The sequence below is a fragment of the Limulus polyphemus genome, unplaced genomic scaffold (assembly GCF_000517525.1).
Source record: "Limulus polyphemus unplaced genomic scaffold, Limulus_polyphemus-2.1.2 Scaffold1930, whole genome shotgun sequence".
NCBI lineage: Eukaryota > Metazoa > Arthropoda > Merostomata > Xiphosura > Limulidae > Limulus > Limulus polyphemus.
The window spans coordinates 49,040-55,308 of NW_013667540.1; the positions used below are offsets into that span (position 1 = coordinate 49,040).

General features: G+C 31.6%; 1 protein-coding gene across 1 annotated transcript in view; it reads left to right on the forward strand.

Annotated features, from left to right (window-relative positions):
* LOC106465393 (protogenin-like) overlaps positions 1-6,269 on the forward strand; it is a 178,450-nt gene that overhangs the window by 9,415 nt on the left and 162,766 nt on the right. The window lies entirely within an intron of this gene.

Genomic DNA, 6,269 nt, shown 5'->3' on the forward strand with positions numbered 1-6,269 from the left:
TATAGTATATGTGTATATGTGTATGTGTATATATATATATATATATATATATATATGTATGTATGTGTGTGTGTGTGTGTGTGTGTGTGTGTGTGTAGTATATAGTTAAATCAAAACCAGTTGTTCAAGAAAGAAAATGAACATGTGTAGAAACTTGTTTATTACCACGAAAAAACAAACTAAGTTGTTACAATCATAGTATCATACATACAGGTAACATGTTATACATTATGTGAATTTATTGTAGGACTTAAAAAACTTGTTAAGAATGGTATAGCATGTTCATTCTAAGTCATTGTGAAGTTTTTTGATACAGACATTTTTCTTGCTACCAGTCCTGTTTCATGCTGTAGTTTTGTTATTATCTGGGGAGTTTCATTTCCTTTTGAGAATTATCTCTGATAGGTGATACTTTAACCAGAAACAGATAAAAGCTAATGAAACATTATAAAGCAAAAATTTACTTTTGAGTAACAGAATCATTCTAGATCCTAGGTTGCATCAGTTGTAGCTTTTATGGAGAAATATTTTGTTATGAATCTTGGGATCATTTTTAAAGCTGTAATAGAAGGTGGAATGATTTATGTAATATAAATCCACTAGTGTATAGCCCATCAAAATTCATGGGGCAACCACCCCCTCCTGTTGCATCCACATCTAGCAATATCCAATGTTGTATAACCCATTAGGGCATTAAGATTATGCTATCAGGCTATCACATACAATGTGCCATTGTATGAGTTTCATCAATGGCAGGAAGAAGCATAACTATATTATTTAGAATTTATTGTCAAAAAGTTGATTTATTTTCGAATTAAGTTTACGCACACACTGGTGTGTTCCCAAATTGTTTGGGTGAGGGGAAAATTAAGGGTATCCTAGTTTTGAGGAAAAAATTAATGTTGAAAATATATGGTGTGGAAAAAAATTAGAGTATGTGACAACAATATATACTCCTGGTGCAATTAAACACTAACTGAACTGGTTAGGCTCATGCTAGATTTGGTTTTTGAATGTTTAAAAATGTATCAAACTTGATTTTGAAGAACCCTGTGAGCTGAATTGTGACCAAATTTGCTGACTCTAGCTCAATTACTGAACATTTTGGCTCTATGATTTTAAGCACATTTTATGCCTATTTTGTTACTTTTTTAAGTGACTTAAATGCTGAGTTTTAAAAAAGTGCTTTTTAAGGGTCCACCGATGTACTACCCAAAATGTGACTTCAGTATACGGGTATAAAGAGGTTAAGTTTTATACCAATAGCTTCATGATTTGATAAATTTAGCACCATATTAGCTTTCTCAAAACCACATTTCTTGTAAAGACTCATTCATTGTTCAATAACTTTCCTTGATTCTCCTACTTTCAACCATAAATCTTCAAGTTGTCCTTATCTTAATTTTGGTGTTGCCTAGGTTATGGGCATTAAAACACTTTTTCATAGATTTTCTGCCACTAGTTATGAAGCAATGTCCTTTATAGTATATTTCTAGCCATGTGATAGCAGTGTTGCCTAGGTTATAGGCTGATCCTCAGCATTTTTTGGAGCAGTTATGCTTAGGTTAATGGAGAAGAAAATCTGTGGTGACATCCTCGTAAATTTATAAGTTTGTCTTATCACTTATCAGTATTTTAATAATGCTTGTATGCATTATTGTGTTTTAATATTACTTTGGGTAAATATATCATAGAGGTGATAAGATTATGTTTACATGTGATTGTTACTAGAGTAAGTCATGAAAACATTTGTTTGTGTTTGCAGTACTATTTTATGTAGTATATATGTTAAGTTTAAGCAGTTCTCACTCAGTTTTACATAGAACAGTTCTGCAACAGATCTTATGTTTATGTAATATCTTTACAAACCACAAATGCTCTAAGAATGTTGGATTTAGAAAATTTAAACTAATCGAATTGCTGGATTTACTTGTTCCCTTTTTGAATATGTTGGTGTCCTGTAAGAAAAAATACAGCTCTAGGTTTCTTTAAGTGGAGTTTTGATATTAACAAACACTTTGTTGTTATACTGTACAACATAAGATGCTGTAAGTTACTGGGACTGAATGTTTTTAAATTTTATTACTTTTGCTTGCTTAAAAATTTGAGACTGCCATTGACTACTTTAAAATTGCTGCAAAATTTCACATTGAAAAACAATAACATTTCTGGTCACCCATCTCAAATCCCTTCATTGAAAATTAGGAAACAAAATCTAGGCTTAGAAATTAATTTAATTCAGACATTGTGTAATCCAATGTTATATTATGATGTTAAAATGAAACTCATTTTTCTGTAGTGATATGAGTAACTATTCTAGACCTCAAAGTAGATGCAACATTCAACACATCACCTTTATTTAGGAATATAGTTTTGTTAATTTGAATTGAATTGCTGTATTAATGATATATTGAAATGTTGAAGCAGATTTTATATTTACCAGTGACCTTTTGACCCTCGACCTCCAAAACTTAACCAGTTCCACCACTTTGTATGTAGTACCTGTTATATAATTTTGGTCAAAATCAATACATCCAATCTTGACATAAACTGCTCACAAGAATGGAACGGACGGATGGACAGGGATAAACCAATATGCCCCGCTCTGCTTCGTAACGGGGACATAAAATGATGGCTGTTACCTTAATAAGTATCAGTAACTTTGGATATTCCAAATAAAAACACAAGTAATGTATGGGAGCCGCCACCTTTTGGGAGATTGACATTTTAACTTGTGTCATTTCAAAGTTAATTGATTGAATAATAACGGACGGCTGGTCTGTTGTGATTCAGTTTCTCTGCATTTCGTAATGACGTTTATAGCGTTTGACATGAACATGTTCTGAGTAATTTTTGACAGAAACGTCGTATGTTTTAGTAATGACTGTTATATAATAACTTCTGAATATTCAAATATACCGGAATTTGAATGCACGACAGTGCTGGAAACAAAATGGGGCATTTTTTATTAACAGCGAAAAGTAATTAATGAAGAACTTATAAAACCTTGTTATTGTATGAATAATATTAGAAAATTATCAGATTTGCTCTTTTTTTTCTCCCACCGTCAGAAAACGGGTTTTTGTGGGTACACAACACAGATGAGTGAGCGAACAGTTAGATAACTGAAACACAGAACAGAACACTCACAACAAATATTTTCCGTTGAAAGACCACGGAGTTCTCGTAAAATTTATTCGAGCGAGAACTTGATATTTATGGGCTCAAGTGCAGCTGGTTGTATTATGAAATAATTTGTGTTGATGGGCTCCTTTAGACATGGCGTTAGGCTATTTCCTACTGTGGCTTAAGGAAAGCCATGCAGTTTGCGCGTGTGATGATGATTGTTTTTTTTTAACTGAAGGAGTGTGAGAGCATGATAAATGTATACATAGTTTTGTAGAATTAAATTAGGGATGCTATCGTAACTTCTTTGTTTATTAGAACATTTGTATGTGTATAAAGTTTGATTGAATTAATTCAGTTTTGAAGTCGTTTTGGGTTTTTGAATGTTTACATATTCTTTTAGTTTTTTTACAGTTGTTTATGCATGATAACCAAACCAAATAAATGATTAAATCGAAACCTTTATTCATATTGTAACAGTTGCTATAGTACCAGTTTTCGCTGGTAAAATGGAGGCAGCACATTATTTTGCCAATTAAAAAAATATTTAAGAACGTGAGTGATAAAATACGAATCAAGTCTTCCAAGGAGTGTGAAGGAGTTGCGAAATATGTTATGATATAAGATGAAATGAATCTTTTTGTATCCTGAGAATCGTTATTAGGTTGTAAGATTGATTTCGACGGATAATGCGTTTGTATTTTATAAAAGTTAACTTATTTATAGACATTTTCTTTTCACATTACTCTTAATTTGTACCCTTATATGTGTTAAATGATACTTTAAAAGTTAGGGTCGAAACGCCGATAAAGCTAGCGATCTATTGGAATCCGATAGGCCTGAAATCTGAAATCAAGTATGTGCAAATAGGTCAAAGAAAAATACATGATGTAAACTGGCGATATATCAATTAATTTGATCAAATAGAAATAGTAAAAAATTTGGTTTCAGAGTTGCAAAAAATGAAGTTCTTAAACTTTAACTTGAGAGAGAAAATTATTTATCATAGTTTTTTTCTTCTTACGAGTAAACGATATTTCATATTGAAAATATAATTTTAAAGTCTAACAAAAAACCTGTATGTACATTAGTAAGTCGGTTCAATTCTCCAGCATGGTGATCAACGGATTCAGTTGAGTAAGAGCGACTACATATATGCTTTTAAATCGTATGGAAAGAACATTGCACTGAGTAACTATTTTCAGTTGTATTTATTGCTACCAACAATGCCTCTTCTATTTACATGTTTAGAGTGTGATCATTGTTAAAGAAATAGTCGGCTAGGTTTCTTTTTAAGTGTCTAACATCTTTAACCCTATTTGAGAATATTCTAACGTACAGTCAGTTATAAGAGAAGATTTAGTTCTTCCCTTTGATTTTTGAATAAGCGTTAAATATCATTCATTGGGAAGAAATGTTAAAAAGAAATAAACATTTGAGAGAAAAACCGTTTTTTATTAATTTGTGCTGTGCTGGGCTAAACTATAACCAATATTTAAGCCTTCAGTCTAATATGAAAATAGTTTTAAGGAAAGATAACGAGCATGGTTTTCTTGGAAATATTGTGTGTGTGTGTGTGTACATGCATGTTAGCACCAAAGTCCGATATTTATAAATGACCGAAGTGTTTGGTCAAATCGCGATGTAGATTAGAGATTTTCATATGACGAGGTCATGAATTGATTAAACATTTCAATTATTGACTAGTTTTGGACAGAAAGAGAACGAAATATACATTGGAAAGATCCTAAGGTTTATGGTATTCGTCATGTAAGTTAAAGATGGAACAAACAGACAATCTATATAATAATATTCTCTGTTTAAAGCACTCTCGTGTTTGTGTGTTATAAAGGATTGTTCATCATTTTATTTTCGTTACGAACTTGTGCAAGTATTACAAATGACGTCACTAATTGCGTACTGGCTACGAAGTAGGTAAGGCGCGCACGTGACTATTGTAACAATAATAGACTTGAAAAAATGCACCTGATTTTAGAAATCATTTATTTAAGTATATGTATAAAAGTAGAGTCAGGTATTAAGTGTTAGTCCAATTTAATAGTATATTCTGTATTGTGTGTTCGACTGCACCTTAATGCTTTTGACAGCTATGCTGATACAATTTTGACGGAACATGATATGTGAGAAATTAATATCTCGACAGAATACTTCTTAAAATATCCGATTTGTCAACCAAAACAAACGGAACTGATGTGATGATACCATAAAAAAAGTTGTATTAGTTCATTGAGCTTAACACAGATAGCTAGTTGTTATATATTCATTAACTGCCATTATGTATTTCAGTTAGTTTTTCAGCTCTTATAACTTCCTAGGATTATTTCTCTGATTTTTCGGCATTTGTATATAAATAAATATACTATAAATTACGTAAATAACTGAATGTAAGGCTGTGAAAATGCTTGTAATTTGTATTCTTTAAACAACATACAGATTCCAGGATGTTCATAATTAACAGGCTATGACGTCCCAAGGGAGTTTCTGTATTAAGTCTTCGACATATTTCCATTTCTTTATTTCAACATTATATAATATGGTTTTAAAAACAGCACCAAACATAAATTAACATTTGTTTTTCGTTGTAATGGATTTATTATTATATATTTATTATAATATCAACGTTTGTTTAGATTAAGTTTATATTTAGAAATATGCATAGCTTATAGTGTTAAGTATGTATTGCGAAACTCACACCTATTCTCTAAAGTTGTAGAGGATTCTTGAGTGTAAGAATCAACAATGTATGTATGTACGTAAACGCTTAATGTAGCGCTGTATTGTTACGTAATCTGGATTTTCTAGAAACTCTCCACACGCCTATAAATATAACCAACGCGACGCGTCAAAAAAAACAAAACAGTATATATTATTGGTGTGCTATAGTTGGTATACTATAAACCTCGGAAGCTATAATTGTGGTTACCGCTTATTAATCTGGAACTTCAGATATATTGACCAGGAACTTTTGTAAATTTCGAACATTACAAATCATTCAACTTCAGTGGATTCAAATTGGACATTAGTATTTTTACGAAAACATGACCTAATGTCACCGATAGGAAAAATACGGCGTGTGATCAGTGAAGATCACAGAGCCAGCTAGCTCCCTATTAGATCGGAAG